Source organism: Carcharhinus amblyrhynchos, chromosome 8, assembly GCF_965287045.1.
Source record: "Carcharhinus amblyrhynchos chromosome 8, sCarAmb.v2.hapA, whole genome shotgun sequence".
NCBI lineage: Eukaryota > Metazoa > Chordata > Chondrichthyes > Carcharhiniformes > Carcharhinidae > Carcharhinus > Carcharhinus amblyrhynchos.
In genome coordinates, this window is record NC_137331.1 from 110,097,001 (window position 1) to 110,111,458 (window position 14,458).

The 14,458-nt window shown below is 44.7% G+C and overlaps 1 protein-coding gene across 1 annotated transcript in view; it reads right to left on the reverse strand.

Annotated features, from left to right (window-relative positions):
• lama1 (laminin, alpha 1) overlaps window positions 1-14,458 on the reverse strand; it is a 314,737-nt gene that overhangs the window by 299,239 nt on the left and 1,040 nt on the right. The window lies entirely within an intron of this gene.

Sequence of the window (14,458 nt, forward strand, 5' to 3'; positions counted from 1 at the left end):
ACAGTAAGAAGTCTCACAACACCAGGTTAAAGTCCAACAGGTTTATTTGGTAGCACGAGCTTTCAGAGTGGTGTGTGTGGAGTTTGCACATTCTCCCTGTGTCTGCTTGGGTTTCCTCCGGGTGCTCCAGTTTCCTCCCACACTCTGAAGATGTGTGGGTTAGATTGATTGGCCATGCTAAATTGACCCTGGCGTCAGAGGGATTAGCAGGGTAAATGTGTGGGGTTAGGGGAACAGTGGTCAGTACGGAGTTGATGGGCTGAATGGTCTCCTTCTGTACTGTAGGGATTCTATGAATGTGCAAACTCCAGACAGTGACCTGAAGCTGGAATTGAACCCGGATCCCTGACGCTGTGAGGCAGCAGTGCTAACCACTGTGCCAACTTGCCAATAACATGGAATAGCAAAACTATCCCTTGTCTATGCTGGGAATTTAAGGAAAATGTCACAGAGGACTTACCTTCTTTCCATCAGCCCGACAGTTACTCAAGGGGCATGTGGAAATATCTAGGTTATTATGTTTTTGAGAAAAGATGAGAAATATGAACATCAGTTTACACAGATGGAATTTGTGTGCAATGCTGCCTAGGAATTCCAAAAGCAGACTGAGGTATGTGGAATCACACTTACTCCAGGACAAAGCGGCTGGCTGTGTATTATCACAATCATAAAGCCCTCCTACCAACCGAGGCTTTTTATCTCATACTCTACTCCATCATTTATTTAATCAGCGCCGTTCCTGAAAAGTCTGATAGGGTACAACAATGCCCTCACTCGAGCTTTGATAACCTCAACTTACAAAATAAGCCACATGCATCCTGCGGGAACTTTGCACTTTCTCGACAACTCAACAGCAGATGAGGTTACAATGGCAGCACCGTGGTTAGTGCTGTTGCCTTGCAGCACCAGGACCCAGGTTCAATTCCCCGCTTGGATCACTGTCTGTGCGGAGTCTACACATTCTTCCCGTGTCTGCATGGGTTTGCTCCATGTGCTCTGGCTTCCTCCCACAGTCCAAAAGACATGCTGGTTAGGTGCATTGGCCATGCTAAATTCTCCCTCAGTGTACCCGAACAGGCGTCAGAGTGTGGCGACCAGGGGATTTTCACAGTAACTTCATTGCAGTGTTAATGTCAGCCTACTCGTGACACTAATAATAAACAAATTAAAAAAAACCTTTAACCTTTAAAAAAACTTTAAAATCTTGTTTTTCGAGAAGCCCCAACTTTAGCTTTCATGTACATCTTTATTTATATTGTTTTGGTCACAAGTAGGCTTACATTAACACTGCAATGAAGTTACTGTGAAAATCCCCTAGTCGCCACACTCCAGCACCCGTTTTGGTACACTGAGGGAGAACTTAGCGTGGCCTATGGACCTAACCAGCATGACTTTCAGACTGTGAGAGGAAACCAGAGCACACAAACGAACGCATGCAGACATGGGAGAACATATAGGCTCCACACAGATAATAACCTAAGCCAGGAATCGAACCTGGGTCCTGGTGCTGTGAGGCAGCAGCACTAGCCACTGTGCTGTCCATTGGGACTTCATCTGCTGTTGGGGATGAACATGCAAACTCCACACAGACACTGACCCAAGGCTGGAATTGAACGCGATTTCCTGGTGCTGTGAGGCAGCAGTGCTAACCCCTGTTCCACTGTGCCATATATCTCTGTTCATATCTCTTCACCCTGCCCCCAATCCTCCACTACCCTCATTTATCATGACACTGTTTAAAGAACTGACAGGCTTGAAATTTGACTGCTGCCACCTCGATTGAGACTCTGCATCCTGCCCTCATAAATCCCAGCTCTCGAGGTTTAGTTGCAGATACCAGTATTACACCCGCACTGCCAAATCTATGGAGGATTCAGGAGCACTGGGGATAATTTTGACATTGACCAATTCGATAAAATGGGCAATATTGGGCAGGCTGGGATTACACACTTCAACCTGTTTCGCTTTCCACTGAAGGCAGTGGAAATCAAACAGGGATGCATTATGGGCAATTGATTTGATATTGGCCAAAGTTAAAATGAACGCGAAGCTTTGTAACATGCACCCTTAATTAACCCTGAAGTTGCTCTATATTACTGAGCTTGTTGACCAAGTTGTCCTAACGTCACCTTCTCCGACTTAGAGTAAATGCTTTAGTCCGATTAAACTCCAATGAAGCGCGTTGAGAGGTTTAACGCTATTAAGGTGCTATTTAAATTCATGTTGTTCAATTGTGAGACATGGGCCTCACTGGCTGGCCAGCATTTATTGTCCATCCCTAGTTGCCCTTGGAGGACAGTAAAGAGACAACCACACGCTGTGGCTCTGGAGTCACATATAGGCCAGACCAGGTAAGGACGGCAGATTTCCTTCCCTGAAGGACAATAGTGAACCAAATGGGTTTACCCGACAATCGACAATGGTTTCATGATCATCAGTAGATTCTTAATTCCAGATTTCTTTTATTGAATTTAAATTCTACCATCTGCCATGGCCGGATTTGAACCCCAGTCCCCTATACTATAGATCATTGTTTCAGTCTGCCTGTTATTGTGCTGAATAGGGTACGTTCTTATTCTGAATTAAGCTGCTTGACATCAATTCTGAGAAAAATTTTACATTTGCATAATTTTGTCTGTTGTGTCCAAAAGAACTTCTGCTTAAACTCTTCAGCGAGTTGCAGTATAAAGGTAAATCCTTTCACACGCAAAGCGTAAATATCCTAATAGATTTGCACTTGAATCAAGACAGTCTGGACATTGGCTAAGTCTCCTACTCACCATCCCAGCATTCCCCTGGCATCAAAATTCAAATGATTCCCTCAGAAAAGATTGCACTGTTGTGGGTTACTGAACAAACATTATTGAGTTGTTGGGTTATAAAGAATTCCTTTAATTGAGGAGAAATTCTCAACTATCCAATCCAACAAACAAATCTTCATTAGCTGCCCCACTTTTGACTAACATTTCCTCAGAAGATTAACTGGACAATGGGTCAGGTTACAAACCATCGTGGAATGAAGGAGGTGGGTGATAACGTTGGCCATTTCTCATTTAATAATCTTTGATGCATCGTGTCTTTCCAAGATGGAGGAGTTCTGCATGTCTTAACCATGTCAAAGGCCAAGTACGGGTCTGGAATAGGTGTTAGGGTTCTGGACCCAAACCCCAAAGCATATTATGATGCCAGACTAGATCTCAACAATTTTTCTATCTTGGCATTAATGTGAGGAAAGGATGCTTCGCCCTGGGATTAATTCTACTGACCAACTAGGGATATTTTAAAAAGCATAATTCATAACATAGTTTAAGCATAATTCTAATAAAGGGGAGCAATTTAAATCTTAACATTTGAATGATCTTTAAACATGAAAGAAACAACACTAATATCTAACTTATCACTATTGCAGTTCCAAATAAGCAGCTTTCTTCTTAAAACTCAATGCCCACTGTAAATATATTTAACAATCACAGAGAGAGAGAGAGAGAGAGAGAGAGTGGCCTTGGAGGGAGTGCAGAGGAGGTTTACTAGGCTGATACCGGAGTTGAGGGGGTTGAGCTATGAGGAGAGGCTGAATAAACTGGGCTTGTACTCGTTAGAGTTTAGAAGAATGAGAGGAGATCTCATTGAGACGTATAAGATGATGAATGGGATGGATAGGATAGAGGTGGAAAGACTCTTCCCGCTCAAAAAAGACAATAGGACTAGGGGGCACAGCCTCAAGATAAAAGGGGGGCGGTTTAGAATGGAGTTGAGGAGGAACTTCTTCACTCAAAGGGTGGTGAATCTCTGGAATTCTCTGCCCGTTGAAGTGGTGGAGGCTGCCTCGCTAAATATTTTTAAGACGCGGGTTGATGGGTTTTTGATAGGAGAGGGGATTAAGGGTTATGGGGAGAGGGCGGGAAAGTGGAACTGAGCAGCAACAGATCAGCCATGATCTTATTGAATGGCGGGGCAGGCTCGAAGGGCTGAATGGCCTACTCCTGCTCCTATTTCTTATGTTCTTATGTTCTCCTAACTTTAGCCAGAATAGTCAAACTCCAAAAGCCTGTTTCTCTTTTCAAAAGATCCAGGGTTGTTCATAAACCACAATGTCATCTGACCAAGTCAATCACTCTAATCTGAAATCCCAGGAGAACCTAAGTAAACAAAAGTCCATTAGCTCTGCAAAGTTAACACATTCCTAGGTAAAATGAGTTATAAACTTGTTTTCACAACCCATGGGCTAAATGTTTTCCACATATCCAGGCTGCCTGCAGAATAAGATGACTTTTAAAAACATTCCCTTTAATCATAAAATACATCAATGGCACACGTAGGGACAGCACAGTGCCACAGTGGTTAGCACTGCTGCCTCACAGCGCCAGGGATCTGGGTCTGATTCCCGGCCTGAGTCACTGTCTATGCAGAGTCTGCATGTTCTCCCTATGTCTGTGGGTTTCCTCTGCATGCTCTGGCTTCCTCCCAAAGTTGGAAAGGCGTTCTGGTTAGGTGCACTGACCATGCTAAATTCTTCCTCAGTGTACCTTCATTCCATTAATGCAATATAAGAAATCATTTTAATATTGCATGCAACGCTGATTTATTTACTCAGTGATGCACAAAAAAATCTTTTCTTTTAGGCACCAGAACGTGGTGACTAGGGAATTTCCACAGTAACTTAATTGCAGGGGTTAATGTCAGCCTACTTGTGACTAGCAAATAAACTTTAAACTATCATCACACAAGAAACACCGACCTCCCAACTTCCCAATTATGGGTCTTCACCCAAACACGGACGAATGGAAAATCCTGCCAAAGCAGAGGAAGCTGTGGGGTTGGATCAGAAGAGAAGGAGGGACAAATGATTCAATGCTTGATCCGTTGCCTTTACAATCAACATAAATATTTTGTCATGTGGGCCAGAAACAGACACCAAACTGGAATGGCCTGTAGACCTTGGGTTATCAAAGGAAAAAATGGCCTGGGTTGATCGAGAAGCTGGGCTGACCAATGACTGGTGTCATTAATGCAGAATGTAATGGGGAAAATTTGGGAAAGGGTCAAAAACACAACACAAGTTAAATTACATTACTTCTACTGTTGTTTATTGATTAGATCTACAAGTTGTTGTTGCAGAATGGATAGATTCCTAAAGCCAGCAGCACAGGGCACAACAGCAATCGAGTGTAATACATAGGATTGTAGCTGTACAGCTAGAGGAATGTTAGGAAGTGTTTCTGAGTCTGTACAGGCACCGCTCCAGCCCCACCTGAAACCCTGTTTCAGATTAATTTGCTTCACTGTGAGGAGGGTAGATGTTACAATTAACCTGTTAGTTTGGATTAGGCAAATTAGTCACCAGGGCACACTACAGGAGATGGGAGTGTCAATAAATTTCAGCATTGTGCGGGAAGGGGGTGCCAACTGGCTAAAAGCCCAATGTATAATCACTGAACCACAGACACCAAGAGATATTTATGCCCCTACAACACTCATTAGGAACATTCAGAATGTAAAAATTTACACAAGTTTTTCCTACAACACTCAACAGATTATGCAATGCAAATATGTACATGCGCCCATTCAGACTTACTCACACACACTCACTCTCACACTCTTGCCCGCACACACTCCCCACACACACATTTCCTGCACACATTCCCCACATACTCCCCCCACATGCACACACATTTCCCACACACATTCCCCACATACTCCCCCCACATGCACACACATTTCCTGCACACATTCCCCACATACTCCCCCCACATGCACACACATTTCCTGCACACATTCCCCACATACTCCCCCCACATGCACACACATTTCCCGCACACATTCCCCACATACTCCCCCCACATGCACACACATTTCCCGCACACATTCCCCACAAACTCCCCCCACATGCACACACATTTCCCGCACACATTCCCCACATACTCCCCCCACATGCACACACATTTCCCACACACATTCCCCACCCATATGCACACACATTTCCCGCACACATTCCCCACCCACATGCACATACATTTCCTGCACACATTCCCCACATACTCCCCCCACATGCACACAATCTCCCATATACACACCGCAGGCACACACTCTCCCCCACACACATATACTGCACACACATGCGTACACAGAACACACACACACACACTTCCACTCCCCTGCATACGCATGCGCATACACAATCACCACACACAGACACATAATCCCCGCATTTACACACATATACACTCCCCACACACATATGCACTCCACCGCACACACTCTCCCCCACATGCACACACCCCTCCACATGCACATACTCCCCTGCACGTACACACACACACACACTCCCCCGCACACACACATACATTCCCCACCCCCACACACACACTCTTCCCACATACAACTGTGCCAATCTTTGGTGAACTGTGCTGAAAGAAATCTACACAAACAAGTGGAAACACTAGGCCCAAATTATCCACTTTAATTTTTAGTCCAAAATCCCTTGCTTCTCTACTGAAAGCAAAGGCAAAACCATTGCCTTGTTCCAGCGCCCAGGCTCAATCATTTTGTCAGAAGGGTAACCACTATGGTGAGTTTAAAAGCATCTTATTCTCCAGTTGCCACATTCTTCAAATATGAGGCTATTTTGAACTTAACACCCAAGGATAAAGCCATTCATTGATATGCTGGACTGATGAAAAATCAATCCTGTGATGCTCAATAGCAAAGAAAAACCGCAGACTCTTCAAGCAGGAAATGGCAGCCAGAAAGCAAAAGGTTAACAGTTCAAAGCTGCAGCCGATCGTCCAGCCTTTTCACTCTCAAAAGACATCAGTCGGATTACCACAGAGCAGAAAATAGGAGTTATAATTTCAGTTACAAGTACAGGACTAAAGATGATTTGATGGGTCTGTGTTGTGAGCCAGGAGTGCACTTCACAAAGTCAAAGTGAAATGGATGTGGGTTGTCAGTGAGATAAGAATACAGGGGGCAGATGGTAAAGTGCTTTAAGAGCTCGATTGATAAATCAGGATTTCTAAGGTTTGGAGGGCGCTTGTTACATAAAAGACATTGTGAGCGGTCTTCCAGATGGATGGTGAAATTGAAGGAAGTGAGGACTGTAAGGAAGATAGTTGGGGAAGGCAAGGATAAAGTTAGTGCAAAGTGAAAGATCAAATTAGTGCAAGGCAGGTCCATACTAAAGTCTGATGGCAGCAGGGAAGAAGCTGTTCTTGAGTCGGTTGTTATGTGACCTCAAGACTTTTGTATCTTTTTCCCGATGGAAGAAGGTGGAAGAGAGTACATCCAATGTGTATGGGGTCCTTGATTATGCTGGCTGCTTTTCTGAGGCAGCGGCAAGCGGAGATGGAGTCAATGGGTGGCAGGCTAGTTTGTGCGATGGACAAGGCTTTGTTCACAACTCTTTGTAGTTTCTTGCGGTCTAGGTCAGAGCTGGAGCCATACCAAGCTGTGATACAATCAGAAAAGATGCTTTCTATGGTGTGTCAGCAAAAGTTGGTGAGAGTCATAGTGGACATGCTAAATTTCCTTAGCATCCTAAGAAAGCAGAGACTTTGGTGGACATTATCCTGAAACACGGAATCTAATTCCAGGTATACGCTGATGGTACCCAGCTTGATCTTTCTGCCTCTGAGCTTGAATCCATCATGGTTGTTGATGCAGGCTTGCAATTGCCTGCCTAACATTAAGTCTTGGTTGAATCAAAACTTCCTCCAACTTTGTCCGCCTTTCACAGGAGATGTTTCAAAGTCCGTTTTAGGTCGATGTAAGAGATCCTCTGGTACGATTTCAAAGAGGATCAGGGGAATTAGCCCTGACATCCTGGCGAATATTTATCTCTCAATTAACATCACAAAAAGCGACTACCTGAACATGATCACATTGCTGTTTGGGGGGGAAGGTTGCTGTGTATAAAGTGGCTGCTGCATTTCCTACATCCCACTTCAAAGTACACTTTGATTATACTTCAAAGCACTTCATTTGCTGTGAAATGCTTTGAGACATCCAGTCATTATTAAAAACCTTATATAAATGCAAGACTTTCTTTTTTCCAGCTTTATACCTAGCTTCACTTTTTCACTTCACACCAGCAAAGTTTGTGCCTCTGTCTTTAACTCCATTAACCTCTTTCACTATCACTTCAGGCTAAATTCAGTCAGCTTCACGCTTAATCCCAAACTGAGCTCATATCACACGCGTTCTTTCAACCCAAACGTCTTTCTTCCACATTTGGAATACCACCTGCGTCCACCTCTGTCTTTCATCTGTTCTAGTGTCTATTTCACCTTATGATTTGATTTCTTTAATGGCTGCCTGATCAAAGAAAAAATGGCCACCTGGTCAACCAACTCACTTACATCGCTCAGAAATCGCAATACATTCTGAATGCCCATGAGTTTACCCACTCGAAGACCAGCACTTCTCTACGACTCTCAACAACTTATACAGATTCACCACATCCTTTCTGGGATTGTATCACAGCTTGGTATGGCTCCTGCTCTACCCAAGACTGCAAAAACCTACAAAGGTTCGTAAACAAAGCCCAATCCATCACGCAAACCAGCCCCCCTGTCCAGTGACACCGTCTACACTTTCCACTACCTGGGGAAAGCAGCCAGCATAATCAAGGGCCCCATGCATCCCAGACATTCCTGCCAGAATTTTACCACCTCGCCCGCCTAAGGACAATGAAGGGTGACATTCTACGAGCCTCACGCACCCCGATTCTGGGGTGTGGGAGATGGTAAAATTCCAACCACTCTCTTCCACCTTTTTGCTTCGGGAAAAACATACAGAAGTTTGAGCTCACGTACCAACTGATTCAAGAACAGCTTCTTCCCTATTGCCATTAGACTTTTGAAGGGACCTACCATATATTAAGCTGATCTTTCTCTACACACTAGCTATGACTGCAAAACTACATTCTGCACCCTCTCCTTTCCTTCTCTCCTATGTATTCTATGAACAGTATGCTTTGTTGATATAGCGCAAAAGAAACAATACTTTTCATTGTATCCCAATACGTGACAATAATAAATCAAATCAGATCACTCATTCTCATCCCTCATTTGACTCCCTTGTTATAAATCGATCCCAAGATCCCTGTGCTTAACTTCAACGAACTGTGGCCTCACTCATCCTACCTCGGTGAACTCCTTCAATCTTGTGTCTGTTTGCAAGCTTCATTTCTGACACTCCCCAACCAGACAACTCCAAAATCTTCATCCAACATGCCTGTGCTCTCTGGAACCTTCCCCCAAATTTGCCATGACTTCCTCCCTGCCTTTGAAAGCCGATGGGACACTTTTCCCTGGAATAAGTCTTTCAATCCTGCCCCTAACAATATTCTGCCGATTCTTACCCTCCAGGAATGTTCACCTATAACTCGAAAGTGATCCGAGGCATGAGGAGTGCTCTATAAATGCAAACAGCTGTTAAAACCCACGCAACATCTCCATATGGTTCACTGCAATTCGAATCGTTTTGTTGCATTTTAATGACCCCACTCCACATGGGTCAGGAATAACAAAGGATTGCAGCACTTCTTTTCAAACCTGCGCCAGAACGAGGTAGAGTTGAAGCTGAATATCTCGAGGGTAGGTATCTCAGGAATGTGAGAAAGGTTAGAATCATAGAGGGTGGGATTTTACAGCCTCAATCATTCCAAAACTGTAAAATTCAACCCCGGGGCAATGGACCTTCCCGTGGTCCGCCACTCGCCCACTCCAATCCCTGTAGCGGGTAAGATTCTGGCCAGAGTTCCTACAGAACAGAAGGAGGCCATTTGGCCCATTGAGCCCACACTGACTCACCTTTCTGGATGTATCGCAGCTTGGTATGGCTCCTGCTCTGACCAATGCCGTAAGAAATTACAAAGGGTTTTGAATGAAGCATCACTCAAACCATCCCTTAACTCCATCTACACTTCCCGCTGCCTCGTGGAAAAGCAACCAGCATAATCAAGAACCCCACGCACTCTGGACGTTCTCTCTTCCACCTTCTTCCATCGGGAAAAAGATACAAAAGTCTGAGATCATGTACCAACCGACTCAAGAACAGCTTTTTCCCTGCTGTGATCAGACTTTTAAATACACCTACTGTTTATTAAGCTGGTCCTTCTCCATATCATAGCTGTGACTGTCACATTGCATTCTACACCCCTTTCCTTCTCCCCTGTGTGCTCTACAAAAAAGGTATGCTTTGTCTTTTATAGTGTGCAAGAAACAATACTTTTCCTTGTACGCTAATACACGTGACAATGGTAAATTCAATAAAATCACAAAATAGCCTGAGTGAGATTGGAACCAACTACTCAAGATCCAACATCTGTTCATTGCTGCATCCAAATTGCTGTCTAAAAAGCACAAACAAGGATACAATAGCTCGTCCTTTTTATCTGTGGGTGCAAAATTCTCCTTAGTACTTCTGCGTCTGATAAAAAGCTCACATTTCTAAAACTGAGTCAAAACAGAAAGGGCTGAAAAGATTCAGGCAACATCAGTGGGGAGAGAATAGAGCCAATGTTCAGAGTCGAAATGACCCTTCGTCAGAGTGAACGTCTGTGGCCATAACTGGAACTCTGAATTAGTCATATTAGACTTGAAATATTAACTCTGTCTCTGTCTCCACAGGTGCTGTGAAAAGTCTCACAACACCAGGTTAAAGTCCAACCAGTTTCACAACCCATGATGCTGCCAGACCTGCTGAGTCTTTCCAGCACTTTCCGTTTTTATTTCCGGAACGGAATTTTATGGCTGTTCACGCCAGCGGGATTCATTGCTCCCACTGCCATGAGCGGAGATTTGGCTGAGCGCCCAATTGTCCTTTCTTGCTCACAGCGCAACAGGGTGTGAGTGGCCTGAAAATTCCAGCCCATAGAGCCCCTACAGTGCAGCAGAAGGCCATTTGGCCCATCAAGCCTGCACTGACAACAACCCCACCCAGGCCCCATTCCCGTAACCCCACGTATTTACCCTCTTAATCCCTCTGACACTAAGGGGCAATTTATTATGGCCAATCAACATAAACACACATCCTTGGAGTGTGGAAGGAAACTGGAGCACCTGGAGGAAACCCACGCAGACATGAGGAGAACGTGCAAACTCCACACAGACAGTGACCCAAACTGGGAATCGAACCCAGGTCTCTGGTGCTGTGAGGCAGCTGTGCTAACCACCATGTCCCGTGCTGCATTCTCCAGCATTCGCAGTGTTTTGCTTTTAGAAAATTGAGCCACATGTTTGACATCCATTGAGAAGCTTTGAAAGCTGGGGGGCGGAGGGGGGGAGGCATGTCTGTAAACTTGTAGCAATCTAACAAATTGGCAAAGCAGTCATTTGGGAACTGAACGCAATGGGCTATCTACCGACCAGACTGAGAGAACAAAGTGCCTTTGGGAAGATGTTAGAACACGGACTGATTAGGATTGGCAGTCACTTGTTAAATGTGTATACAGGCTTGTAAAGATTATTCAGTTAGGTACCTGGAAAAGATTTTTGCTTTGGTAATGCAGCCTGCTTTGAAGTCAGCATGAGTTACAGAACTGTAAATACAAAAGTGAACAACTTTTGATTGTGCTAAAATCACACACACACACACACACACACACACACACACACACACACACACACACACACACACACACACACACACACACACACACACACACACACACACACACACAATGTGGGGCATTTATTTATAGGGGGAGGGAGTACCCCCTTGCCGACACTATAGTTAAGAAAGTCCACCAATACCTTTACTTTATCAGAAGACTAAGGAAATTTGGCATGTCCGCTACGACTCTTACCAACTTTTACAGATGCACCACAGAAAGCATTCTTTCTGGTTGTATCACAGCTCCTGCACTGCCCAAGGCAGCAACGAACTACAAAAGGTCGTGAACGTAGCCCAATCCATCACGCAAGCCAGCCTTCCATCCTTGACTCTGTCTACACTTGCCGCTGCCTCAGCAAAGCAGCCAGCATAATTAAGGACCCCACGCACCTCGGACATTCTCTCTTCCGCCTTCTTTTGTCAGGAAAATAACACAAAAGTCTGAGGTCATGTATCAACCAACTCAAGAACAGCTTCTTCCCTGCTGCCATCAGACCTTTGAATGGACCTACCTTATATTAAGTTGATCTTTCTCTAGCTATGTCTGTAACACTACATTCTGCACTCTCTCCTTTCCTTCTCTATCAACGGTATGCTTTGTCTGTATAGTGCGCAAGAAACAATACTTTTCACAGTCTGTTAGTACATGTGACAATAATAAATCAAATCAAATTATTGGGAGAGGGAAAGAATGGTAAGAGGAGATAAGAGATTCTGGATCTCTGCTGTTATCTTGGATCAAAAAAAAATTGAATTTTATATCCATGTACGGATTTTTCCTCATTCTTTCTCGACAATACAACATCCGAGGACAGTTTAGGGATTGACTGAAGGAGTGTCAGGAATCTGGTAAGCTGAGCTTGTTTGAATGGACTCACTTTTGGCTGCGCAGACTGAGTCCCGACTCCAGCAGAATCAGACTGACCACTCTGACTTCCATCAGTGAGACGTCAAAACAAGGATAAGCAAAAGAAAAACACAGGAAGAAAGGCCTTTTAGTTTGAGAAATTCAACAATGTCGCATTATTGATTGAAACATATAGGGTCCTAAGGGGGTCTTGAGAGGAGGAATGGGGAGAGGACGTTTCCTCTTGTGGGGAGAAGCTAGAAGTGGGGGTCACTGTTTAAAAATAAGGGGGTCACTCATTTAAAATGGAGGTGAGGTGAAGGTTTTTCTCCCAGAGGTCATGAGCCTTTGGAAAGGCTCAAAAGGCAGTGGAAGCAGAGTCTTTGAACGTTTTTACGGCAGATTTTTGCTAAGCAAGGGGTGAAAGGTTATGGTGGGAGGGGGTGATGCGATTTTTTGCAGATTTGAGTTTACTATTAGATCAGCCATGAAAAGCAACCAGCATAATCAAGGACCACCTCCCCCCCTCCACCCCCCCCAACCCCCCCTCCACCCCCCTCCATCCCCCCCCCCCCCTCACCACACACCCCCCCCCCCCCCCCCCCCCCCGCATCCCAGACATTCTCTCTTCCACCTTCTTCCATTGGGAAAAAGATACAAAACTCTGAGGTCACGTACCAACCGACTCAAGAACAGTTTCTTCCCTGCTGCCATCTGACTTTTGAATAGACTTACCTTATATTAAGTTGATCTTTCTCTTCACCTTATCTGTGACTGCAACACTACATTCTGCATCCTCTCCTTTCCTTTTCCCCCATGTATCATAGAATCCCTAGATCACAGTAGGAGGCCATTTGGCCCATTGTGTCTGCACCAACCACAACCCACCCAGGCCCTGTCCCTTAACCCCCAAGTATTTTACCCTGCATATCCCCCTGACACTAAGGGGCAATTTAGTATGGCCAATCCACCTAACCCGCACATCTTTAGAGTATGGGAGGAAAACAAACACCTGAAGGAAACCCACGCGGACACGGGGATAAGGTGCAATCCTCACACAGTCACCGAGGCCAGAACTGAACCCAAGTCCCTGGCTCTGTGAGGCAGCAGTGCTAACCATGCTGCCTGCACTCTACAAATGGTATGCTTTGTCTGTATAGCATTCAAGAACAATCCTTTTCACTGTATCCCTATACATGTGACAATAATAAATCAAATCAAATTGATTTTATTAAATGGCAGGACAGTCTCGAGGGGCATAATGGCCTACTCCAGCTCTTTGTTTGTATGATATCTGAAGGAAACTTAAAAGAAAAATTCAACTGGTTCATTTTCTAGATGGCAGATAACAGGTACAATCTTACCGGCTGTTCATGCCCCGCTGTTGCTGCAAGTGATCTTGGAGAAATCAGCGCTCAGCTGGATCTCCGATCACTACAGCAGGGCCAGAGAATCCCGCTGGCATGAACAAAGAAAACAAAGAAAATCACAGCACAGAAACAGGCCCTTCGGCCCTCCAAGCCTGCACTGGCCATGCTGTCCGTCTGAACTAAAACCCCCTACCCATCCAATATGGTCCATCCAGGGACCATATCCCTCCATTCTCATCCTATTCACATATTTGTCAACACCCCATTAAAACTCACTATTGTATCTGCCTACACTACCTCCCCTGGCAACGAGTTCCAGGCACCCACCACTCTCTGTATAAAAAAATGATGAAGGGGCAAACCCCAAAAGCTTGTGAGTTTACTATCAAATAAATTGGTTGAACTTTAACCTGGTGATGTGAGACTTCTTACTAAAAAAATCTGCCTCTTACATTTCCTTTAAACCTTGCCTCTCGCACTTTAAACCTGTGCCCCCTAGTAATTGACTCTTCCACCCTGGGGAAAAAGCTTCTGACTATCCATTCTGTCCATGCCTCTCATAACCTTATCGACTTCTATCAGGTCTCCCCTCAGCCTCCGTTGTTCCAGTGAGAACAAACCAAGT